The sequence below is a fragment of the Lepisosteus platostomus genome, chromosome 5 (genome assembly GCF_059453375.1).
Source record: "Lepisosteus platostomus isolate fLepPlt1 chromosome 5, fLepPlt1.hap1, whole genome shotgun sequence".
In the NCBI taxonomy this organism is placed as follows: Eukaryota; Metazoa; Chordata; class Actinopteri; order Semionotiformes; family Lepisosteidae; genus Lepisosteus; species Lepisosteus platostomus.
Genome location: NC_142615.1, coordinates 46836486 through 46863718, shown reverse-complemented (window position 1 = coordinate 46863718; position 27233 = coordinate 46836486). Strand labels below are relative to the sequence as shown.

Below are 27233 nucleotides of genomic sequence, written 5' to 3'. Positions count from 1 at the left end.
AGAAAATAATGTTCACTCATGGAATTTGGTCTTTGAACGGCTGGCGGGAAAATTCATTTATACTCCTGTTGCACCCTCAGCTGAAACATGTTAAAATAACAATGCAGATTTGTTGGAGAACCTGACAAGAATTATTGGGTTAGCACTGTATGTATTCTGGTATATTTACTTTAATTTTAATATAAATGTAAACATGCATGCTGTATAATCTATTGTAATTTTAAAATATGTTAGCTGAGGATGCGAGGGGGGCTATTATACCTTGTGAAACACGCAAGGAACTGTAAACACAAGATCACAAGAAAACCAGAATTTATGTGGTATTATCATCAATATCCTTCAAAATCTATGTTCAAATGAAGGATTTAAAGAAACTATGAAAAAAGCAACAGTAATAGCAGAGGATTTTGATTTTTGCTCTTCAAGTCAGTAGATCACCATAGAGTTGCGCCCCTACAAACAGCACAAAGGATGAAACCCACCTCTTTCGTTATTGCTATGTTTGTGCCGGTGAAAGTAGCATTTGTGCTATTGAAAGCATCTTGGAAGATGAAGGTGCAGTCACTTCCACGTCATGATATCATTAGATCCGACGACAAGAGCTGAAGCCCCCGGCATTTTCCAAGCCAGCAATGTGAGGAAGATGGATTTGAAGGAAGGTAGCGTGGCTGAGCGGTCTAAGGCGCTGGATTTTAGGCTCCAGTCTCTCTGGGGGCGTTGGTTTGAATCCCACTGCTGCCAAATGTTAGTGTTTTAAGACCTGCAATACGATCAGTAAAAGCGCTTTTTGTTAGGCTGCGGGAGGTGTTTAGAGATAGACTTTCTAAAAGACAGGCTTAACATCAAGGCAGAAAAAATATTATGTTTTCTCAACAGAAATTCTCTTTGGCACGTTCAGCTTTATGTAGGGAACAACGTCTGCCGAGATCACTTTTGAGGCAGTGCACATGATAGTGTACCGGCAAGTACATTTAATATTGGCTGTGGTGGTGAGCTGCTTTTGTCTGTGAAACTTTTAATTCTTCACACCGAATCGTTGGCAGGGGTAAAGCTTATTAAATCTTTGAACATAGCGCTTCATCAGAAATACTTTGTTCGTGCTCAAAAGAGATCAGAGGATTAACTTCATGAACTCACAAAGCATACCTTACAGGAAAGATTTAAAAGGGGAATTGATTGTGCTTCCTGATGTTGTTCCTGTGGTTTCTTTGGATACAAAGGTGAATGTTCTTTAAAGTTCTGCTAGAGTATCCACTGGGTGGGCTTTATCAATCAGCTCGGATAAGTCATCAGTGCTCCGTCTCCGGAAAATAATCAGCACTGTCGTTTTTTCCTGTGCTGTCTTTTAAAACATATAAGATCACGAGTTTACAGATTTCTCTAAATAACAACTATACATTTTAACCCAGCGGTTAGCATTCCTTCAATCCAATAGTTTTACTTCTGGTAAAAAGCAGCAAAATATATAGAGAGATGATATTCAAATATTTCAACATTCTTATTGGATTACCTGTATGGATATATCGCTCAGAATTCCTAATATGATTTTGAGTTCGGTTTTGCTTTACTGCTTTCAGAGTCTTTTATTGACCTTGCTGAAGCAGAGAAGTGACATAATCACAAATGCGACCTATCATTATTTTTGGTTAATAATGATTAAAAAAAAAACAGCTCCTTGCATTAAGAGCAAGAGCAACCAACACGCTTGCTGGTTGTGTTTGGTATTTTCCGTGGTGCTCTTCCTCAGCTGCAAAGTTATTTGGCGAGCAAAGAACTCTGAGAAGGAGTCTGAATCCGTCAACAATACAGGAATTCTAAGATCGCACTGCCGTCTTGTGTACAGAGATCTGCCTTTTCCTTATAGAGTGTTTTGGTGTTTAAGAACACGTATCCTACCTTGAATGCTAGTTTCAAAAGATATGTTACCGGATCACAGATTTTCTTGAAAAGATTTGGGGATACGCTTACCGGGATTCAAACCCGGCTCAATTATTTAGAAGGCACTTATACCACCAACGCACTTCTGAGAAACACCGGCACATTTCTGCAATCCTCCCTCTCACCTACAAAGTTATGAAGAGACAGACGTCCAATGAAAACTAATTTGATTCACTCAAGGCTCCGCTCTTTTGTTGTTATGTCATTTGAATTAATGTTAGCTGTGATAAGGTGTCGTTTCTGTCTCTTAAAGTTTAAGTCTGCTCCTTTCTTCCTGGTTTAGAAATAATGTTCCATGATTGTTTACAAACATCACTATCAATTATTTGTCCAGCTCTAACGCCTGTGTGCGTTGACAAGGCATCTCCAAAGGACATATTAAATAACATGATCCTTCCTGTTACCATTCCTGTGGTTGGAGCGTTGTTTCGCCGTTTTTCGTTCTTCTACAATATTTGCAGACAGGACTTTTTCACTCGAGTTGAACAAAACAAGTCAGTCCATGAAAATCATCAGTACTGCTGTTGTTCTATGCGTAGTTTAATCAAGGTAGTCGAGTGAGGAGGTAAAAAAGCACTCCCCGTCGATAAATCAATCATCGTCGCCCGTGTGACTGGATATAAAAATAACGGATTCATTTTAACCAATCTCTGGAAGCTTCGATGCGGTTATTTTTCCTTCCTTATTTCTTCATTCCTATGAATTTACTCTGTAGTAGAGGAAACGCAAAAGTGGAAAACTGCAGGCATCCTTCGTTAGTGGTGGATTGTGTTCAGGGAGCATCAGCACATCTCAGTTACGTTAATAAGTCTGTTGGGGATATACCTCAGTGGTAGAGCGCATGCTTCGCATGTATGAGGTCCCGGCAGCTCCAGGTGCTTTATATTTCTGTGCTCACATTGCAATCTTCTGTTGAATGTGAACTCTTTGCTCGTGTTCATAGAGAGCCAAGTTCACACAATTAAACTCAGGCACACTCGAAGTGCTACGGTGTTGCTCTGCTGTTTTAAATGTACCTCTAATGCATTTAGTTCTGTTAACTACCAAATGATTTGAACTAATTTTATGTCATATTCAGGAAATCCAGAGGTCTTCAGACGTGTCGTGGCTGTTGAAGAAGACACCTGTTGAATCTCACCCGGGATTTCTTGAGAGATCATTCAGTGAGCGAGTCCTCTCTCTGGACTCCGCACTGAGCTGAAAACTGCGCGAATTCCATTGTACAACCGAGAAAAAAACTGATGGACCAAACAACGACATTTGATGATTACAAGAAATTCAAGAAACACAACAGTCCGAACACAGGTTTGAATCCCGAACGCTTAATTTAAAAGACAAAGCGAAGGATACGACCTGTAAACTCTCTTCGTGTCTTACAGTTTATGATATAAAAAAAACTTACTTTCATAATAATTTCTTGCTGCTGATAGACTATTTATTGAATTTTAAGAAATTCACAATTGCAAACATTTTGGGTTAAACAGTTACTGACATACTTTAACGAAGAGAAACGTTAGTGCCTTCCGGTGTGTGAGCCAATTTCTCAAAACAATATTTGTTAGTCTCTCGGGAGGCTGCGCAAGGTGTTTAGAGATAGAATTTCTAAAAGGCAGGCTCCCTGAGCTTAACATCAAGGCATAAAAAAATGTTTTTTCTCTACAGAAATGCTCTTTAAATTTCAGCATAGTTACAACTCCCTTTGTAAAGGGTGTGCAGACATATACAACGAAGGCATTGAAAGTTTTTTTTTAATTGTTGTTCCAAAAAATGTTCCATTTGTTTTCGTTCTTAATGTTGTTGATTAAAAGATCTTATTAAATGCGAAAAAATCTGAATGTGAAAAAAGGTCAAAATGCTATTGAAAAAATCAGTAATGTGAGGAAAGATGAATTGTGGGAGACCCTTGACCCTCCATGTCATGCTGTATTTCTCACTCATTCTACTGGGAGTGGTGCCGTCGCTTCATGATAAAGTCTGTCAGTGGTCATTCCAGACGGGTCAGGTATGACTGCGCTTCGGCACAAGAAGAGACATGTGACTTGCGAGGATCACAGCAGTATCATTCACTGTTCAGAGCCCGGATAGCTCAGTCGGTAGAGCATCAGACTTTTAATCTGAGTGTCCAGGGTTCAAGTCCCTGTTCAGGCGTTTGTGTTTTCCTTAAGTGTATTGTGAATTTCATTATTAATCGTATTTTATCTTCCACTCTTCTAGCTGTACTGTCAATATTTTAAAAGTTAATCACTTGTATTTTCTTTAGTGTTTCCTTTCACAAACCGAAAATGTTCAAGACTATTTTGTCACCACACTCCACGTAGATAATCACAGGAAAAGAAAAGGAAACGCAGTGAGGAGCTCACACAGTGAGTACTGTTGAATACAACAAGAGGAAAGGCACACTGTACATCTGCAGAACATCACATCCGAGTTTACAGTGACAGCTTCTATTTCCACTGATGAATGAGACAGATTCATGAGGAGATCCTACGCGCAACTAAGCGAACACATCGCTATTTTGGTCTGATGTAGAGGCTCCATGTGTGTCAGCAGTACTATAAATGTAAGTCTTATACACTTTCAGGGGCTGCATCTGTAGCGCTTCATCAAAGAAGACTGTTTTACTTTACCACACGGTTACATTCACCCACCCAATCTATTCTCAGAATACCCAATGGCTCAATAACCCTGTTTTCCCCTGGGAACCACCAGTGTACAGTCCCATTCCATTCAAAAATATAACAAATATATTAAATTAATATATTCAATGAACAAATATAGTCAATGAACTGTGTAACACAGAGCTGCAACTGTTTTTCGGGATGGCTGAGTGGTTAAGGTGTTGGACTTAAGCTCAATAAGCAAATGTCTATGTGGGTTCAATCCCTGCTCCTGTAATTTGCTTTTGAAGTGACAGAACACTTTGAAGATTTACACTCTATTAAAATATGTATTTACTAAATTTCAGTTCTCCTCACACCCTGGGATTACTGAACTCACACTATCACGTACTTAAGGCTTTACATGCATTAGCTGTGATACAGCTCCTAATAAAGACAGAATGAAACTGTATCAATAATAAATGATATGTTTTAAACAAACGTGTATTGATAATCTTCATTATTAATAAAAGTGGTGTGACGGGAAAGCAAATTAAATATTACAATGATATTCCAAGCAACTGATGTGTGCCGGAACCAAATGTCATCCACTGTGGGCTTTGTAAATTGTTTAAAAATTGTAAGTGAAGTTGAGATAATTAACAATTTGTTGAATCCTGCAGTTACAGATTAAAATGTGAGAAGATTTTCTCTGGGTTTATCTCTGTCCGAGTGCCTGATGTGAATATGCTGAACGCAGTGTCTTTGATTTATGTACTCAAACAACCAAAGAATCCCATTCTTGTCATCCTATGGTTTGTCAAACGTGATTTTTTCAAAGTGGGTGAGATTTCGTTTAGTCTTTCGCTCTTTTACTAGAGCAGTAATGTTTCTAGATGCGCATGAGCATGGTATAGCAGGCTGACAGCAGGAACATGTGGCCCACAAGCAGTGACAGTATCAGAGGTGTCTGCAGTATGTTGGTTTGTGAGCAGCGATAAAATAAAATGCCGAGGAAGCAGGTGTGCCTGCATTAATAAAGCTCCACCGAGCGGAAAAAGTAACAGAAGAACCAACCTAAATCCAACAGAAAGTTTCTGCAGCTGAAATCACAGGCAAAACTGCCACAAGCTTGAACTCACAACCTCAGCATGACTTCACTATGTACTGCTATATAAGTACAAGGCACTGACCAACTGTGCCACTGGAGCTGTGCAATGGGCTTGTTACATGTCTTAGATGTATTTACTGGAAGGTTGCAGAAATCATAAATCACTGATTTCATTATCTGCATGTTTAATATCCAGGAGAGAGAACTCCTTCAGGTTCTACAGCTCAAGTGCACTTTAAGAAGTCTGCTTTTGTGAGATGGATCTCCGAGGTGCAGCTTTTTTCTTATTACTAAAGATACCTCTACATTGTAAACTATTTGAAGACCTAGAAAAAGGAACATGGCGTTAGTTGAAATAAGCACTGAATGGGTTAAAACCCACACTCTTTGAATTGCTAAAGCGATGCCTTGAGGAGAATAAATCAACATACTGTATTCACACAGGTCACTCGGCCACAGACAAGAACGATCAGCTACCACCACTATTATTATCATCATTATTATTATTATTCAACCATTTGGGGAACAATACAGTTGAATAATCCCACTGTTCTTATGGCAAGAAAAATAACATGAGACCACTGTAAGAGGACGAGTGTTGTAATTGTTTGAACAATTGATTTCTATTTTTCCCTCTTATGGGCGACCCTGTGGTATTTCTTTTTCTCTTCGTTGTTGTGCACGGGCTAGTTCTGCAGCGATATTTGCCGCAGAAATTTCTGCGCAGCTCTGTATTAAATCTGTTCTCAACTGCAACGGACAGAAGACGACTCCAGTAGATAGCTGTGTAGTTCTGTAGGACCACACACGACACAGTGATAGTGCGGCTCTTAATGGACTGGTACACAGACCACATGAGAGGCAAGCAAAACGCTTTTAAAATTCCAAAGGCTCACCAAGTCAGAGGAACAGCAATGAACTGAAAAGATCTGTTACAGACATCTATGTCAACCTCTTTAGAGCTATAAATGCCATTTTTTTTAATTTATTTGTAGATTAACACTCCCAAGTAACAGCACTTTACAGTATATTAATGTTAATTCCGCTGGTGGACATTAGCTGGTGTTTTTTGTAACAATTTGTTTGCTCTGCTGTAAGGAATAATAATAATAACATCACTTTATTAACCCTTTACAATTTATTGCATTAGGAATGATCTTTTTGCATACCCCAGCTTGCTCTCCATGAGACACACAGATAAGGAGAGAGCCTGGGGTCAGAGCACAGGATCTGCCATTGTATGGTGCCCTGGAGCAGTTGGGGTTAAGGGCCTTGCTCAGGAGCCCAGTGGAGTAGGATTCCTCTGCTGGCAGAGGGATTTGAACGAGCAACCTTACAACCACAGGCGCAGATCCTTAGCCACAGAGCCACTGCTCCACCCTAAATATGGAAAGTAAAGTATAGTAAAGAATATACAGTATATAAAGCACGCAAACCTAAATGTTCAAAGTTTTCAGGCTCTTTAGCATTTTCCTTCACATATGGAAAAAGTTTGATGTGTTCTTGTCACATTTCTCCAAGTAGATAATCTACACAAGAGCGCATGTAACAGTAAAGGACATACAGTGAGGAATTCGCGCAGCTTTCAGCTCAGTGCAGAGTCCAGAGGGAGGAATCGCTCGCTGAACGATTTCTCAGGAAATTTCGGTTGAGATTCAACAGGTGCTTCTTCAACAGCTATGACAAGTTGGAAGACTCATTGAAGTCTGAAGAGATCAGCCTCTGTGACAGAGTGTCCAGTGACACTAACTAACTGTCCTACTGTTCTCTGCTAACGTAGAGGGTGAATGTTGATTTAGGTGAATGTAAGGTTTCTTTCTTGTAAAATATTTTCGAGCGTATTTTTGCTGCTGAAAATTAATCTTGTGTATTTGAATGAATTCTGATATTGTCACCTAATTCTATACATTGTTTCATCAGACTAGAACATTTAGAGGAGCTCAATTGCATTAATTAATTGCATAGTGATATTATTTCTTGCCGTTTAAATACTTCAGTCAAAACTGTAGAGAAGTTGCTCCTGTTTTCACCATTATAAGAACTGTGATGCACCAGTATTATTTACTCTCATAAAAATATTGTAATTGTATTGTTCTGTTCCGTTACAGCCTTGAGTGACACAAATCTTCTCCTTTACTGCACTACACTTCTCCAGAGGCCAGTTCAGCACACAAGGATCCTCATTCAAACAAACACTGCAATCATTTGATAAATGCCATTTCTCATCCTTTCTCTTAGTGTTGGTGCTACTACTGTATGCAAAGGAGGCGACTTGACAATGAAAGGTGTAATCATCTTAAAGAGAGTCTTCATGAAGGAGTGTGTCGGCAAGCTCTCCTCTGGCAATTGACCGGGCTTGTGAAGAAACCAATCTCATTCAACAACCATACAAATTGCACAGCTTAAGGCACATGAAGCACAATTCGTGGGCTAATTGACACAAAACAATGTCACTTCACCTTATCCACAAAGCTGATTTGCTTGTCTGACCACCTCTTCCTACATTACAGTGAGCACATACTGTATATTTCAGTATCTTTTATTTACCTTACTATTTTACTGTCCCTTTCACCCATGTGGAGATGTATCCACAGCGAAAACCCCGTGTTTCGCCCTACGTTTGTGCCAGTTTTACAATCGGTGTAGGAGCCTGCCTTACAGAAGTCCAGTAGCACAGTTGGTCAGTGTGTGGTATGCATGTAGCTGTGCACAGTGGAGTTATAATGAGGTTGTGTGTTCAAGCCTTCCCTGGAGCATTAAGTCTTTTGAACGTTTTCCACCCAAAAAACGTTCATTCGCTGTAGTAGTTTCACTGTGACTTTGCAGGTAAAATATTCTTAATGAGAATAATATTTCATATGCGATAAATAACTGAACTAGAAAATATTGGAGAGAAATGGCTAGTCACACTATTTGCAGCAGGCACTCAGACAGAGAAATGTCCTGTCATTAAAGAAAATTCATGAAGAAGAGGAGTGACATCATTGCAAAGGCGATATTTTCTGATGTCTGTCTTGGTTAATAATCATTTGCGTGGGAATTACTTCTGTCATTATTACTAATACTGATAAAAACAGAAAACTCACAGCTCTCTGGAAGTTGGCCTGGACTCTAGAAAGTGTTTTTATTTGCAAGCGGCTCTGGAACTCAACACCTGTTGATGGGTCACTTCTGTCAGACACATCAGTGGAACCCAAGCCCACCTACACACACATTCACACACACTAACAGATATACTGTACACCTACACTCTCACACACATTTACACTCACAGACACATCACACATTTATACACACAATAAGACACTCACACACTCACATATATACACTCACAGACTCACAGATACACAAATAGACACTATATACGCACAAAGACACCTACATACACTCTTAGGTACAGACACACTATAACTAACACTAATGCAGATACTGCTAATATTACAACAGTAACACAATCACCAAAACTTACACTATCATTGTTACTAACACTGACAAAAACTACTACTAGACTAATAATACTTATAATAACAGTAATACTCTCATGAAAACTAACATGATGATGATGAGTGTTAATACTCTGACACTAACACTATAAGTATCACTAATATTACATAAATACTAGCATTAAAACTAAAACTATCAGTAATGCTATCATCATTAATACTCACATAGTCACTACACACACTGACAGACATGCCCACACATACACTTACAAATATAAAACTACACACTGACAAACACCACACACTCACGGACACAAACCATACACACACATTCTCAGGCATGCATTCACAGAAACAAATAGACACTATGCATACTCATAGACACACACTTATAGACACCAAACACTCAGAGACCCCACACGCTCACACACTAACAGACACAACAAGCTCACAGACAAATACCTACACACTCACAGACACACAGCCCACACACACAGACACCACACACTTCCAGACACGCACCCACACACGCACAGATACTACAAACTCACTTACCTACAGATACACTATAACACAAATATAAATACTACTAATACTACAACAGTAACACTATAATTATAATTAATATTAACATGAATATGAACATTAAAACTAAAACAATCAGTAGTGCCACTGTCATTAATACTCACATGAACACTAGCATTAAAACTACCAGTTGTAATCTCAGTAATATTAACATGAAGACACTGATATTAGGATTAGTTGCTGCTCGTTGCTCGTGACGTCACACCGCTCTCTGTGACAAATGCGAGACACTTAGACGCGTGCAGTGACGAGGCGCCTGTCGCCGTGGTTACCATTCTTATGATTTACAAACACTGGAAAAATGCATTTAAACTGTTACATACATTTATGAACTTGAAATATCATTTTCTAGCTCTAGGATACAGTTACCTAAATAATAATATGAATAATCATTGTTTAATTTCGGATTGAACATTATTAACCCTAAACGCACTATGGTAATTGGTCGATACAGTCTTTATTAACTGTTCTCTAGATACTTAAACAGGGTCAAGAAAAGAATCAGTACTCACCAATCGGTGAAGTTAATCAATTTTTCTACGGTTCTTCTCCGTGCGCTCCGTGCACCTCCCACGCTCTTTCTCTCTCTGATCCCGGTGCTCTGGCTGGTGTCTGTGACATCAAAGCGCTTATTCTGACAGAGCAGAGCGCGTCTCTGCTGCTTTTGTGTGTCTTTTTCATGAATGCCAGAGGTACAATGTTGCAAAAAGAAAAGCGTTTTTTTTTGTTTTGAAAAAAAGTGAGTGCTGATTTTTATTTTATACAGGAAACGCATGCATGTTGAAACACTATTTAAATTCTATAAATAACTGAGAAATAATAAAGCAAGGAAAACATGATATATGTAAAAATACAATTTGATCACATAATTTACTTCATTACCTCTGGTGGTTATATGTTTTTTTTTCTGTTGTGTTTTTTTCTCTTGTACATGTTTCTTAATCTTCTGGTTGTAGTTAAATTTGTAAATTCTATACGTTTAATAAAAAAAGTTTTAAAAAGTAGTGCATCTCTGCTGGAGGAGACTCCTGGTTTTCATACAAATATAACATCTCCAAAAAACTAAACCGGGCTGTGAAGAGAGGCGATTTATAACAGTTGGAGAAGGAGAGCGACAAACCGAGGAATGAAAATCATTAAACAGAAAAAAAATAGTTTACTTCACAGATTAATGCCTTACAAAGCGTACCCGTGTGGAGCAGTAGAGAACGAGCACGAGTCCCTGAAATAAGCGCTTTTAAGGGTTTTACACGAATCTTCAGAGTAAAAGAGCCAGGAGGATCAGACTCCTGATCCTGGAGGTGTATACTGGTTTTATTTCCACCAAGCTCTCACTTCTATAGGTAGTCTGATGATTTCACTTAACTTTATAATTGTAACTAGACTTCACCTAATTGTACATTTATAAGACTGTCTGTGAGACACTTGTGAGAGCAGCTGAATCCCAGGGCTGGTGTGGAATCACACACAGACAGATCTTCTTCTGTGTGATCTGAGTCCCACTGCTCAGAGCTACAGACTGGTCAACTGGTCACTATTTTAGTCACGACCATCGGCCTTTGGCTACTAATAATCAATATACTGATCAGAGTGTCAATACTGGTGTTTATTACATAAATACAAAAATAATTCCACACTCACTTGTGTTATAAAACACTTAAAAAACATGTTTGGAGGCTGATATACATTAAAGAAAGTAATACTGAAGGGCTGGAAGTCCTGGAAAGGGTTTATTGAAGTTTCTTGCTTCTGCCCTGGAACAGAGCCCACAGCTGCCAGATCAGTGACCCCTGAGCCCAGTTCACAGAGAGGAGAATCAGGAGCTCTTTTATGTCTCTAAGAGGGCTGGGAGAAAGGGGAAAAGGGGGAAATGTGACTTGAGTCCAGGCTGTTCTGTCTGATATTGTTCATGTAGCAGCACTGATTGTCTGAATATCTTCTGGTTCTGGATTGTGAGGATAGAGAGCAGTACAGCATTGAGCTTCTGTCTGAGTGTGAGTCTGAGCTGTGAATCTGACTGAGAAGAGAATAATGATTTTTTATTCTGCCTCTGATAATTTTTCTTCTTTGCCAAGTGGTGTTGCATCCCCTTCAGATACTCTGCACAGACTGCACAGAGTGAGAGAAGAGGAGAGAGAGATGGACAGATAAGAGCACACACAGCGAGACAGACATACGTCTTGATTTACTTTGAAGCAAGTTTCAAAGGTAAACGCAGACGTCACTTTGAGCACTTGGTCTTTTATAGTACAAATATCACACTGTGCTCTACATGGCCGTGTCTTCAAGATCGTTGTGAACCAACACAGTGGGCAAAAGACGTATAATATACGTCTATTAAACGCATACCTTAGACGTCTAAATGTGGTCTACAATTCGTCTAGAATGAAATTCTAATATACGTCTAAAGTTATACGTCAATTATACGTCTATGTTTAGACGTTCATTATACATAAATGGTTGGAGTTCTATTATACGGATAAATTTAGAGGACTATTATACTGTACATATATGGTTGGAGTTCCGGATAACTTTAGAGGACTATTATATGTATATGGTTAGAGGTCTATTATACGTATAACTTTAGAGGTCTATTATACGTATATGGTTAGAGGTCTATTATACGGATAACTTTAGACGTCTATTATACGTATATGGTTAGAGGTCTATTATATGTATATGGTTAGAGGTCTATTATACGGATAACATTAGAGGTCTATTATACGTATATGGTTAGAGGTCTATTATATGTATATGGTTAGAGGTCTATTATACGGATAACATTAGAGGTCTATTATACGTATATGGGTAGAGGTCTATTATACATCAAAGATAGGTTTTATAGGTGTAGAAACAAGTAAACCAAGCCAATGATTAGGTTTAGAAATTTATTCTGAAAATACACATTCACACCTGAAACATATGTATTTCAAATTATACATTGTATACAATCAATCAACAATCAACATATGGGCAATAATCATAAAAAACACAACTAGTCTTAAACTTCAGCTACAAATTCTGGCAACATGGCAATATACAGTATAGTAATGACAAACACAAAACTAATTACATTAACACACTAACTCAAAACCACATTTTGATTCAAATATACATTTTAAAATGTACAACTTCTATATTTCCAAGAAAAAAAAATATTACAATGGAAGTTAAGACGATTTTTGTCCACTATTTGCAAACCCTGTCTAATTGTCCTAACAGTTAGAACCAAAAACCTATTATTTTCAGTGTCCAGATCTCCTGGCCCCCTGCCTTGCATATACATTCTTCACGTAACACATTGCGTGCTCCTTTATTTCTTTTTCCGTTGATGTAGGGTGGGACTTCAGCACCGCAGCTAGGAGAAAATTATATAATATTACTTCCCAAATAAATGATGATTAATATCTTCTTTAGTATAATCTAAAAAATGAACGGTTTACTAAGCTCAAAGCTGAAATAAATGTATAAAATTTGGCTTGCATCATAGCAGTTGAGCAATAAAGTCTGTCCTAATCAAAGAGTACCCAAAGTTTGAAAGTACAACATAGAATAAGAATAGAGAAATGGCAAAACGATTTTGTGTCATCTTCCCCATTCACACTATTTTTATGTGCCATTTTCTGCTTATTCACGTACTATTTTAATCAAAATAATATTAAGAAAGATCTGTATGTATTCAGATAGTATTATTATTGTTCATACTTACTCGTCAAAAGAGGATTGCTGAGATATTTGCGGATATACTTCTACGTTTGAAAAACGTGTCCAAAATGGTGACCAACGAATACTAGCAATGCATTGTGGTATATAACTGGAAAATATGCTGGGTTCGATATTTTCTCAACGTATGCGTTTATTAATGCTGTCGATATTATGGTTGGAATTTAACATTGATAATACATCGCGGCTATGTGCCCCCTGCTATGAGCTGATGTGCAATTATAACGCATACAGTTAGTAAGGATCGGTCACTGTTGTATGGTATTATATATAATGACATTATGGAATAGGATGGGGACAGGCCTGGCATCACGGGGGGAGGGAGAAATGTCGCCCCTTCAGTTTTGGGCAAAAAGATTTACCTAACTTAATTTGCACCCTAAAAAAATAGTTGTACTTTGTCAATGGTCAGACAACACTAAATGACACGAACAGTCACTCAGTCTGTTTGATGGGCAGGAGGGCTATCCGTCCAGGAACTGCACATATCAGTGTCGTTATTGAGTGTCAACATTACGATCCTGTTTGCTCAGGTGGACCGATTCCTTGCAGTAGTTTATCATTATACTTAAAATCGTTATATAACTAGGACTAGTTATAGCAGTCTGTGCTTTCTGTTGGTTTTACAACATTTTTTTCTTAACGATTCAGAACGTCCATGTAGCTGCAAAAATGAACGCTTATGGTACTTTTCGCTCCAGGCAATACAAACCGTGAGAGTGACGAAAAATGTGAAACTGAACTTCATCGCAAATACCAGATTGCTAGTCGTAATCTTCTATCATGGCATAGCTGCGAGATTTCATTTGGGTAGCTGCACCATACAGCTCCGTTTCAACCGAAATATCACCCCCCCTCAGAATTTCAGACGCCCCCCTAAAGATTTTTCCCCGGGCACCGCGCACTGATGGGGGACGGGGTGTCCAGGAAATGGTATCAACTTTTGTCAAGAAAATAAAAATAGAAACTCTATAGGCACTCAAACATTTTACTGTTTTTTTTTCAGGCAGGTGGCAAGACCCCCTCAGCAAAACCCTTGTATGCCAAGCTGTGGGCATTGATTCGTCGAATATACGTATATTCACGGCGAAAATACGGCTATACGTATATATACGTCGCCTCGACGTATAATCAACGTCGAATTGCAACCGTAAAATCGACGACATTAATAAACGCATATATAACGTCGAAAACACATCTAACACAGTGCCTGAGGCTTTTTACAGTATGTATCGTGTGTGCCGCAACTAGGAGTATACGGCACTCTGCACAGTGTACGAAGTAAATTATTTTCGCAGTAATTAATTTACACGTGTATAATAAATATAGTAATAAATATAATAAATTAATTACTGCGAAAAAGTAATTAATTTACACGTGTATAATAAATATAGTAATAAATATAATAAATTAACTTCGTACACTGTGCTTTGATATGGATGTTCATTGGAAGGATTTGAGGAAACTATCAAGGATCTCAGAACAACCAAAGATACATTTGGGCATCTGCTATTGGTAAAGATTAACGAATACAGTAAGTGTGAAGTTTGCACACACACGAGAGAAAAAAATCAGTTTTAATTCACTTCATTAAACTGACGGTGTGTATAGCAGAGGATGGTTTCGATCCATCGACCTCTGGGTTATGGGCCCAGCACGCTTCCGCTGCGCCACTCTGCTGACAGCTGCTGTAGCGTGATTCAACACAACTGCTCTATCTTTGCTTTCTAAAAGTGCGCCCGAGATGAAAAGTCTAAACGGTAAATGCAGACGTCACTTTGAGCACTTGGTCTTTTATAGTACAAATATCACACGCTGCACTACATGGGCGTGTCTTCAAGATCGTTGTGAACCAAAACTTCTGCTTTCCAAGGCAACTGATTCTTTCGTCGTTAATTCCCAAATCTTCAATGAGAATCAGTGAAATGAAAACCAAACACATGTACACACTCGCGTCCTAGCGTGAAAGAAAAAAGATGGAAGCATTTGAGAAATAACGAGTAGTCTGAACAGCTCCAGCCTGTCAACTGCTCTTCAAAGTGATCGCTACCTCCACACCCAGTTTATAACACTGAAAATGATTCAGGAAGCATAGCAAAGGTCTAAAACCAGTGGTTGAAAAGCGTCTTGATACATAAAATGACAATTTCTCAAAAGTAATATCTTCATCTTTGAAATATTGTCATCCATATATTTTCGTTTTTCTCTTTTTTACATATCACGCTTTCGAGAAATAAACTGTCTTGTAATGAAGGCTGCATTAGAAAATGTGTATCTAGCTTTGTTCAAATAAAACTGGCACATCCCAGTGGGCAAAAGATGTAGAATATACGACTATTAAACCCATACCTTTTAAATTGTAATCAACAAATGGCTAATCATCATAAAAAAAAACACAACTAGTAAACTTTAGTTACAAATTCTAGTAACATGGCAATATATATATAGTAATGACAAACACAAACTAATTACATGAACACGCTAATATTTGACTCAAAACCACATTTCGATTCAAATATAAATTTAAAAATATACAACTTCTATATTTCCACGAAAATATTATTAATGTATCACAAACGCTACTTTCTAAAAAAGACAGAATTAAACTGTTTGTTTTGTGTCTCATGGTGATCCTCCTCTCGATATGAATGAAATGTTTAATATGATCCCTCGAGAAAAAAAAAGAGTCAATTTCCGCCTGGAATGATTGATGCCCCATCAAACATTTTGTAATATCCCCGGAAGTTCATACAGTAGAATCCTGGTTCGTGGGTAAACAAGACTAAGGAAACGAGTTGGAAACTTGATGTCGAACTGGGATTTAGATCACCCGAAACATTACGCTACATTGGGCAGTATGTGCCAGAGAGTGGCTTTTTCACTCAGACGTTGATCAAAAGCTCAGTAAACGGCTCACGTCTGATTTTCTTGTTTTGGCCAAGATCTGAACTTTGAATTCAGCGACTACTTGGTCTGCTTTGTAATTCAAATGTAGATACAAATGTCACGGTTTTTTTGTAGATATAAAGGTGTTCTCTGTTTTCAAAGGATAGGTACTTAATTGGCTTTATGATTTGGTTTTGATTTTGTATCGTTGTGTTATTAAGTTTGTGCTTTTTGTGTTTTTAACGTATCGTGAACTTATTTTTGAAACAAATGCTGACAAAGGCAAACATGGCACACATCTGTTTATACCAGCGCTGGATTGTGCATTTTTTTAAGTAAAATCTACTGTGCACTTTTGGGAGTATAATACTGTAGGTTCGATATAAAGTGGCAAAAATATAAAGGGGGAAAATACCCCAGACTGTGTGTAAAGGCCTCGTTGAGACTGTTGTTCTCTTGTTAAATATGGCGTACTGTGCACGAAATGTTACAGAAACACAATCTGATATTTTAATAATTTATAATAATAATAATTTCTTACACTTATATAGCGCTTTTCTGGACACTCCACTCAAAGCGCTTTACAGGTAATGGGGTCTCCCCTCTACCACCACCAAGTGCTCTCGGATCCAAATATTAAGTTCTAATTTTTTTAAAGGTGATATCTTCTCTTCCTCTAGTGGAAATCACACGATGTGAGCAATTTTTTTTGTTTTTTTTTTCACGTTGTGATCCAAAGAGCCTGAGACGCACAGTCTGACAGTAACCGAACCAGAATGGATTCTGTTGGGAGTCGGACTGAGCTCATTCTCACTCCCTGTGCTGAAAAGAGAATCGGCTCTTCCCCGAGCACCATCTACAGCTGCTGGATGGTACTCTGCGTCCTGCTGCTCCAGCAAATATTTTGACGAAAGACAGATCACTTGTGCGCTTTTAACTTTCTCGCAGCTACAGACGATACCGAAGCTGGCGATATGAAGGCAACCGCTGGTACACCTTCTCTAACTTTCACAATCGCGATAAACATTTTTTTTTAAAAAAAGACCTTTGAAGAACTAGATATAGAAATATATAACTAGATAAAAAAATTAGCTTTATAGGTTTTTACATTAATCGATTTTGAATGTAATTTGATCTTTTTACATTGCATTTTACGTTGAAAAAAAAAAACGTGCATACCTAATCCACCAACGGACAGAGCAATATTTTACGTTGCCTTCCAGAGCTTCCAGCGTGTGATGGATTTGGATGGGCGTCTGTATGATACCACTACAGCACTGGCGCAGGTGCAAAATCGACTTTCACAGGACTTTTTCAGTGTCTTCTCCTCTCTCAAATGGACCGAAGCACAGGAGCCAATATTAGAGAAAACGACAGGTGTTTAAACAGAGTATGTCCCAATGTCTGCGACAACGTTTTGTCATTTTGTATAAACGCAAACGGTTCATCATTTAAAAGCCAACATCATTCTTTTTCTCACTGGCGCAAATACGCTACCACACATGCGAGCTGTTGTGTGAAAGAAAATTCATATGTGCGTAGGAAGGCAGAATAAAATCCAGAACTGTATTGGTGATATCGATAAACAGGGCTCATGTTCACAATAAAACTTTATTGTATAAAACGTAAAAATTCGTAAATATTTTTTTTAATCATGCAAAGTGTCTGTTAAACCATTCATGAAGGATTCTTAGACAAAAAAACACACCGTTATATGAGAAAATATATTTACTATATGTGCATTTAACTTACTTTTTAACAATTTTAGTTTCAAGGTCAATGAAAATTGTTTCCCTGCTTTTTTGTCATAAATACACAAGCTTGTTATGTCTTGTGTCAGAAATAAACTGCATGAAATTTGCTAAAGCAACAAAACGTAAGTGCGACAAAGAAGACAAACATTTGCGTTTATAGTGCAATGTTATCTCGAGCCTTTAAAATTACTTTAAATGCAATTTGTTTTTCTCTGTAGCTCTAAGGCTTTGTCATTTAGGTGTGCTGTTTTTTTTACATGTAAAAAAGTCGCTAAATCATACGAAACATAAAAACTCCAATTGTAAACAATTGACCATTCATATTCCTGAATTTTAAACCTATGGAGTATTTATACCTTGTCTTTGTATTTGTGCATATTACAGAGCTCCTTTTCAAAAGCTGTCAGTATAGATTAGTGCTTAGGTTTCCTGTTTTTTTATCCAGGTGGTCCAGATAAGACTCTTGGTATAGGAGCGCGTCTGTGTTGCCTTCTGGATTTCAAATGAGCAGCTCAGTGCAGAAAAGAACCCTGTAGATTAGCATGTACATTTGCATAGACAGTAGATTTTTCAGAAAGTGTAATTGGATTATAGCACGTGCCCCTGACGATGTTGTTGATACGTCATATGTGCTCTTTTTTGTATTATATGTATTTTTGTTGTTCAAATAAGAAATATTTTAAAAAAACTTTCAGGATGGTTGCTGCTGTAAAAATAAAATGACATCAAGGGCGCTGTATGCAGAGGTCTGAAACCTGCTCCACAGAAGAACTTTATCCAGAGGTGTTAAAGAAAATTGATTTATTTTCCTGACTGCAATGTATGGTGAAGCATAAAATCTAGCTGCATAAATCTCTATTACGTGTCATTTATGAAGGCGTTTCAAATAGCAGCCAGTGAAGGATTAACGCTTTTGGAGCATGTATTATGTTCTAAATACTCTTATTTAAATAAGCTTAAATTCGCATACTGTTATTTAGACATTGCAAACCAGTCTGACCTCATACAACATTCTGTGCCCGCTGAGTAGATCTTAAAGCAGCTTCAGCCAGAGTAGCAGTAATGGCAACACAGTGCTTGGAGTTCAGCTTTTCTTATTTCTTCTGCAGAACCACTGGTATCGGAATATACTGATCCGCATAAGAAGCGCTACCTGTTTCAGATAGTTTTTATTGAGCGCTGCTCTAAACTTTACATTTGCTCAGGCTTGTTTTCCCCATGAAAAAAGACATTTCCTTAATTACATTTAACTTTTTTTTCCCTTATCATCAAGTAGAAATAAATAAAACATATCGTTCCATTTAAGAGCCACATGCAGGATGGCTGGTGGTCCAAGGCGTTGCGTTCAGGTTGTAGTTTCCCCTAGAGATGTTTGTTCAAATCCCACTTCTGACAAAGAAGTTAGAGTAGAAACGATAACATCCCTAAGTAGAAAACATCTCACATTTCATGTGTTTAATGTTAAGTGTCTTAGTGGTTGCCTCGGTGGTTGATGGCTCTTCTCTCTTGCAGGGTGATGGCAAACTTCTTGAGAAAGGGAGTCTCCTACGTAAGGCTGCTCTTCGTCAAGAGCGGAGACAAAAGGAACAGACTTCAAACCGACATTAATTACTGAGAGCAGGCGAAAATGTCTTTGGAAAAGAGGAAATGACTGCTGACCGTAAACAGAGCACCGGACAAGCGCTCCTCGTTAGTGTAGTGCTGAGTACCCCTGCTTGTTGCGCGGGAGACCAGGGTATGTTTCTGTGACAGGGCACAGTGTCCACGTGGGTTCAATCCCCACTCTTGGTAGTGTTGTAATAAGTTTTAAGTGACAGAACACTTTGATGATTTGCACTCTATTTAAATATGAATTTACTAAATTTCAGTTCAGTTCTCTTCACTCCCACTCCCTGGCATAACTGAACTCTCACTATCGCATACTGAAGGCTTTACATGCATTAGCTGTGATACAGCTCCCCAATAAAGACGGAATCAAACAGTTTGTTCTGTTTCTCATGGTGATCCTCTTCTCGATCCAAATGAAATGTTTAATATGATGCCTCAAGAAAAAAAAAGGAGTGAATTTCCGCCTGTAATGATTGATGCCCCATCAAACATTTTGTAACATCCCCGGAAGTTTATAAAGTAGAATCCTGGTTTGTGGCTTAAATTCAAGGTAACCAAGACTAAGGAAACAAGTTGGAAACTTGATGTCGAACTGGAATTTAATCACCCAGAATATTTCACTACTTTGGGTAGTATGTGCCAGAGTGGAGTTCTTTAGATCCGTTTGACAGCTCAGTTGGTAGAGCGGAAAACTGTAGTGGGAACAGTAAGGAATCCTTAAGTTGCTGTTTTGACTCCAGCTGGAAGGAAGGTGCTTTTTGTGAACTTTAATCAAAGAGTTAAAATAGCGAATCTTTTTCACTCAGACGTTGATCAAAAGCTCAATAAACGATGAAGCAGAGGCTCTTGTTCCGAATTCAGCTAACATCTGATTGTCTTGTTTAGGCCAAGATCTGATCTTTGAATTAAGGGACTACTCTGTCTGATTTGTAATTCAAAAGTAGATACAAATGTCACTGTTTTCAAAGGATAGGTACTTAATTGGCTTTATGATTTGGTATTGATTTTGTATCGTTATATTATTAAGTTTGTGCTTTCTGTGTTTTCCATCGTATTGTGAACTACTTTTTTAAACAAATGCTTACAAAGGCAAACACAGCACACATCTGTTTATACCAGCGGTGAATTGTACATTTTTATTAAGTACAATCTACTGTATTTTTAGAAAAAAATGGCGTACTGTGCACGATATGTTGCAGAAACACAACCTGATATTTTCATAATTATTATTTTAATCATTTGACAAGTATGAGGTCCAGGATCCAAATCTTCAGTTCTGATTTTTTTTAAAGTGATATCTTCTCTTCCTCTCTTGGAAATCACAAGATGTGAGCAAATGTTTTTTGTTCTTTTTTTTCACGTTGCAATCCAAAGAGCCTCAGACACACAGTCTGACAGAAACCAAACCAGAATGGATTCTGCTGGAGGCCAGACTGAGCTCATTCTCACTCCCTGTGCTGAAAACAGAATTATCTCTTCTCCGAACATCGTCTACAGCTGCTAGATATTGCTCTGCGTCCTACTGCTCCAGCAATTCCTTTGACCAAAGACAGATCACTTGTGTGCTTTTAACCTTCTTGTAGCTACAGGCTCTTTGATGGCTCATGCTGATCGTCCTCTGGATCCAAAAGAAAATTTTAAAGCTGATGCATTTTCGATTGTAATTTGCATCTAGCTACAACGTCCCTGGAAAAAATATTTTATTAGTTGTGTGCAATCGGTATCTTTTACTTTACAGATGGTAGTGGAAATAGTTTTTAAAATGTTTTCTAAAGAAGATTGTATTGCCAGGACCTGCCTTTAGCGCTCAGTAGCGATTACACTGTTGATATAGATGGAGAAGAAATGTAAGATGAATTGATGATCTAAGTTAAAATAGCCCTATCACGCCTCCTGTAACAGTGTTTGTATTCATAGCAAGTAATATTCTTTTTCAAACCCGAACGTTGCTTTTGCATTAAGTGTTACATAACAATTACCGGTTTCGGTAGCTTCTGAAGAGCGCACTTTTCCAAACTGAAGTCTATAAGAACATTATTCAAGATGCACCATGGCCCAGAATCGTGCATCGGGACAAGGATTAACATCAATTGAAAGAACTCGCAAATAAAAGATTTGACCGAAAAATTAAATGAGTAGGCAAGTATTAAAACAACACCATAACTTCTTGACTTCCAAACTCTTTCCTGGTTCAGGCCATGTAAAATGACATCATCAGTGGAGTCATGCCGAGGTTGTGAGTTTAAGCCTCACCTGGAGCAGCCTGGTTTTCTGTCTTGACAGGTAAACAGTGTTTTGTGTTATTTGCTAAATGGAGAGAGGATTCTGTGTTAATTGTGCTCCTCCTGGAAGAGGTCAAGATGAGATGTTCACGAGGCTGGTGGTAAATATCCTATCCAGGAATATTTTTTGTTCTTTATCGGGGAATATCGAGTATCGGGGCTGTATAAAGGGGCTGTAGGGGGTCAGATCTATAGATGTAGTAAACACATCAGTGGAGACGGTGTGTCTGCTCTCTGTGAGAGAGCCGGGCGGAAAGAATAATCTGTGGTCTGGGAAGAAGAGACCCTCTTTTGAAGAGCGGCGCTCCTCACGGAAGAGAATGAAAAAAATATTTTTCAGGGACGCTGATTTTTCTCTTTGGGGGAATTAATGTGTGACCTCGTGGCGCAATGGTAGCATGTCTAACTTCAGATCAGAAAGTTGTGAGTTCAAGTCATGTTGAGGTCAGCTGATGTGTTTGCAGGTGCTGCTGGTGCCGAACCCGGAAATTACACCACGCGGTTGGGTTTTATCTGTACACCACTTAGGTAATCTGAACAAAATAACAGAGCAGTACAGAACACGCAATAAGGAGCTTATGCAGCGAATAATCTTGAACACGACGAGAGAAAACTGCCCATCTGCGTAACATCATGTCCGACTTTAGAGACAGTAACATCAGAGAATGGAAGTTTCAGACCATGTTTTTGTTACAGGTTCAAGCAAACCTGAAAGTTAGGGAGTGTTTGGTCACTTTTGTATGAAAACGTGTCTGAAGCCTGTAATTATAATTCGCCCTTTTTTAATTGTGGTTGAAATCCACTCCTATGTACCAAGACCTTACAGTATATTCATGTTTACTTAAATGACTAACGCTATTGGACATTAGTTGGTGTCTTTTTTTGTAATGATTTGCTATTTCATGCAGGAAAGAAAGGAACCCAGACCCAACGTTTGCTTTCAGGTGCAGTTCATTTACATACCGGACATCTATTTCTGAGGAGCCTGATTTAAATCACACAACCCCGGAAGAAGTCGAATCGATAATCTTGTAAACCGAAATAAGACGCGTTATCCATTAAACCACTAGCCCGTCACGTAAATGAATTGCACCATGGTGAGTTCAGTGCCGCTACTAGTAATACCCCACCCCCATCTTAAATTTCTAAGTGAGAAACGTGTTTTCTACATTTTTGTCAGTTTTAAAACTAGGAGTATACGGCACTCTGCACAGTGTACGAAGTAAATTATTTTCGCAGTAATTAATTTATTTACACGTGTATACTAAATATAGTAATAAATATAATAAATTAATTAATTACTGCGAAAATAATTTACTTCGTACACTGTGCAGAGTGCCGTATACTCCTAGTTTCGGCACACACGATATATACAGTAAAAAGCCTCAGGCACTGTGTTAGATGTGTTTTCAACATTATATATGCGTTTATTAATGTCGTCGATTTTACAGTTGCAATTCGACATTGATTATACGTCGCGGCGACGTATATATACGTATAGCCGTATTTCGCCATGAATATACGTATATTCGACGATATAAATATATACGTATATTCGACGAATCACTGCCCACTGGGAATAGGTTTATTCCATGCTGAAAAGAGAAGAGAGAAAACATAGCTGTGAAACCTTCTTCAGGTTTGTTTTCTCTCTTCTCTTTTCAGCGTGGAATAAACCTACAGTATTACTTGTTCCTTTGCAGATACGAATGCTGACGTAGCTACCCACCTGAATATATTAAACGTTTCATCTATATGATTAACATAATGTTCTCCTGAATAACTACTCGAAAGAAGCCGTAGCTCAGGTGTTAGAGAGATTTGAAATCGGATCGGTGGATTTAGAGTCCAGACTGCGAACCGACAGCTGACACAGGTCTTTTATAGAACCGTTTTGATTTTCTCTACTTTGTCCCCGTGACGTCATTGTCCTGCTCGCAGCCGAGCCCGACACACGATACTGTCTGGTTTCTGTCACTGGGCGGGTCTGTGTTGGTTCTAATGCCCCAGTATTATGACGGGGACACTAAACTGTAAACAGGTGCCGTCCTTCGGCTGAGACGTAAAACCGAGGTCCTGACTCTGTGGTCATTAAAAATCCCAGGTCGTCTCTTGAAAGAGTAGGGGTGTAACCCCGGCATCCTGGCCAAATTTCCCATTGACCCTTACCAGTCATGGCCTCCTAATAATCCCCATCTCTGAACTGACTTCATCCCTCTGCTCTCCTCCCCACTAATAGCTGATGTGTGGTGAGCGTTCTGGCGCACTATGGCTGCAGTTGCATCATCCAGGTGGGGCTACACATTGGTGGTGGTGGAGGGGAGTCCCCATTACCTGTAAAGGGCTTTGAGTGGAGTGTCCAGAAAAGCGCTATATAAGTTTAAACAATAATAATTATAATTATTATTATTATTATGTAAAATGCAATAAAAATATCATGTTTGAATAATGTAAAAACTGATAAAGCTAATGCTTTTTTCAGGGCTAAAGTCTGTCGCGATTGTGAAATTTGGAGAACATGCACCAGCGGGTGCCTTCACATCTCCAGCTTCAGTCTCGCCTGTAGCTGCAAGAAGGTTAAAAGCGCACAAGTGATCTGTCTTTGGTCAAAGGAATTGCTGGAGCAGTAGGACACAGAACAGTATCTAGCAGCTGTAGACGATGTTCGGAGAAGAGATAATTCTATTTTCAGCACAGGGAGTGAGAATGAGCTCAGTCCGGCTCCCAGCAGAATCCATCCTGGTTTGGTTACTGTTAGACTGTGCATCTGAGGCTCTTTGGATCGCAACGTGAAAAAAAAAACAATTGTTCACATCGTGTGACTTCAACGAGAGGAAGGGAAGATATCATTTTTAAAAATATCAGGACTGAAGATTTGGATCCGGGACCTCATACTTATCAAATTATTAAAATAATAGTTATTAAAATATAAGATTGTGTTTCTGCAACATTTTGTGCACAGTACGCCATCTTTATCTAAAAATAAAACAACAGTCACAACGAAGCCTTTACACGCAGTCTGGGGTATTTTTCCCTTTTATATTTTTGCCACTTTATATCGAACCTGTTATACTCCCAAAAGTGCACAGTAGATTGTACTTAATAAAAATGTACAATTCACCGCTGGTATAAACAGATGTGTGCCGTGTCTGCCTTTGTAAGCATTTGTTTAAAAAAGTAGTTCACAATACGATAAAAACACAGAAAGCACAAACTTAATAATACAACAATACAAAATCAATACCAAATCATAAAGCCAATTAAGTAGCTATCCTTTGAAAACAGAGAACACCTTTATATCTACAAAAAACTTGACATTTGTATGTATTTTTTAATTAAAAAGCAGACAGTGTAGTCCCTTAATTCAAAGATCAGATCTTGACCAAAACAAGACAATCAGACGTGAGGTGAATTCAGAACAGGAGCCTCTGCTTCGTCGTTTATTGAGCTTTTGTTCAACGCATGAATGAAACAGATTCACTATTTTAACTTTTTGATTAAACAAAGTACACAAAAGGTGCCATCCTTTGAGCCGGAATGGAACCAGCAACCTAAGGATTCCCTGCTATTACCCACTACAGTCCTCCACTTTACTAACTGATCTATCAAAGGGATGTCAGGATGTCAGGAGCTGCTCTCTGTCACATACTGCCCAATGTAGTGAAATGTTCTGGGTGATTTAAATCCCAGATTGACATAGTTTCCAACTCGTTTCCTTTTTTTTAATTTGAATTTAAGCCGCGAACCAGCATTCTCTGTATAAACTTGCAGGGATATTAAAAAATGTTTGATGGGGTATCAATTATTCGGAAATGGACTCCTTTTTTTTCTTGGGGGATCATATTAAACATTTCATTTGGATCTACAAGAGGATCACCATGAGGAACAAAACTAAGTTTCATTCTGTGTTTATTAGAATCTGTATCACAGCTAATGCATGTAAAGCCTTTAGTATGCGACAGTGAGAGTTCAGTTATGCCGGAGAACTGAAATTTAGTAAATCCATATTTAAATAGATTGCAAATCTTCAAAGTGTTTTGTCACTGCAAATATTATTACAGGGGTTTACCAGCTGCCGCACGTGCTTGTTTTGGGATTATTTCCAATAAGTATCCCATTAGTAGTTGTGTGTCCTTACTGGTATCTTTTAAACATTCGATTATATACAAACGGGACAGAGACAAAGTAATAATCCCATTTTAAGGTGTCTTGCATTTTAATTTACTGAACAGATAAATTGAAATGCTCTGATTCAGAGCCCCTGCAGTTCGTGCTAATTAGAACCACAACAATGCTCCTGAGTCCTGGGCACTACACTGAGCACACGTTCAGCTGGGCTCTGACTTTGTTAAGCACGACTTCTTGTTGCAGTTGAGCTCAGAGCTAGATATGATCTCCATATTCTACCGCAATAAGTAGTCTGAAACTTAGTAAATAGTACACAGTTTTTAACTGAAGTCAGGTTGTTAAAAAATTAAACCAGCACCCTGTCACCGAAACTTACCCCGGTCTTCCGCTCGACAAGCGGGGGTACTCAACACTGTACTAACAAGGAGCGGTTGTCCGCAGTTGAGCGTGAGCTCTGATTACTGTCAGCAGACATTTCTTCATTTCCAATGACGTTTTCTTCTGCTCTCAGCTTTTTACCGGTCATAAATGCTCAAGAAGTAATTCATTTGAGTTTGAAGTCTGTCTCTGTTACCTTCGGTCCTGATAAAGAAAAGCCGTGCGTGGGAGACTCCCTCTCTGAAGAAGTTTGCCGTCACCCTGCAAGAAAAGAGAGCCATCATTCACCGAAACAGCCACTAAGACAAATAACATTAAACACGTGAAATGCGAGATGTTGTGGAAATGTTTTCTACTTAGAGATTCTGTCGTTTCTACTCTAACGAGAGAGGCTCTTTGTCGGAAGTAAGATTTGAACAAACGTCTCCAGGGGAAACTGCGACCTCAATGCAACGCCTTAGACCACCAGGCAGCCTGTCTGTGGCTCTTATATTGCATTATATGTTTTATTTATTTCTACTTGTTGATAGGAAAAAAAAGTGAAATCGTGTAATTTGGGAAATGTATTTTTTTCATGGGGAAAACTAGCCTGAGCAAATGTAAAGTTAAGAGCAGCGCTCAATAAAAACCATCAAAGCCGAAAGCGCTTCTTATGCGGATCAGTATATTCCGATGCCGGTGGTTCTGCAGAAGAAATAAGAAAAGCCGAACTCAAAGCACTGTGTTGCCATTACGGGTACTTTGGCTGCAGCTGCTTTAAGATCTACTCAGCGGGCACAGAAAGTTGTATGAAGTCAGAC

At 38.5% G+C, this 27233-nt stretch overlaps 2 non-coding genes across 2 annotated transcripts; one reads left to right on the top strand and one right to left on the bottom strand.

Moving 5' to 3' along the window:
- Nucleotides 1-4013: 4013 nt before the first annotated feature.
- On the top strand, nt 4014-4086 carry trnak-uuu (transfer RNA lysine (anticodon UUU)). The gene has a single exon. It is a non-coding gene; the product is annotated as a tRNA-Lys (tRNA).
- A 10919-nt stretch (nt 4087-15005) lies between these two features.
- Nucleotides 15006-15077, bottom strand: trnam-cau (transfer RNA methionine (anticodon CAU)). The gene has a single exon. It is a non-coding gene; the product is annotated as a tRNA-Met (tRNA).
- Between the last annotated feature and the right edge of the window lie 12156 nt (nt 15078-27233).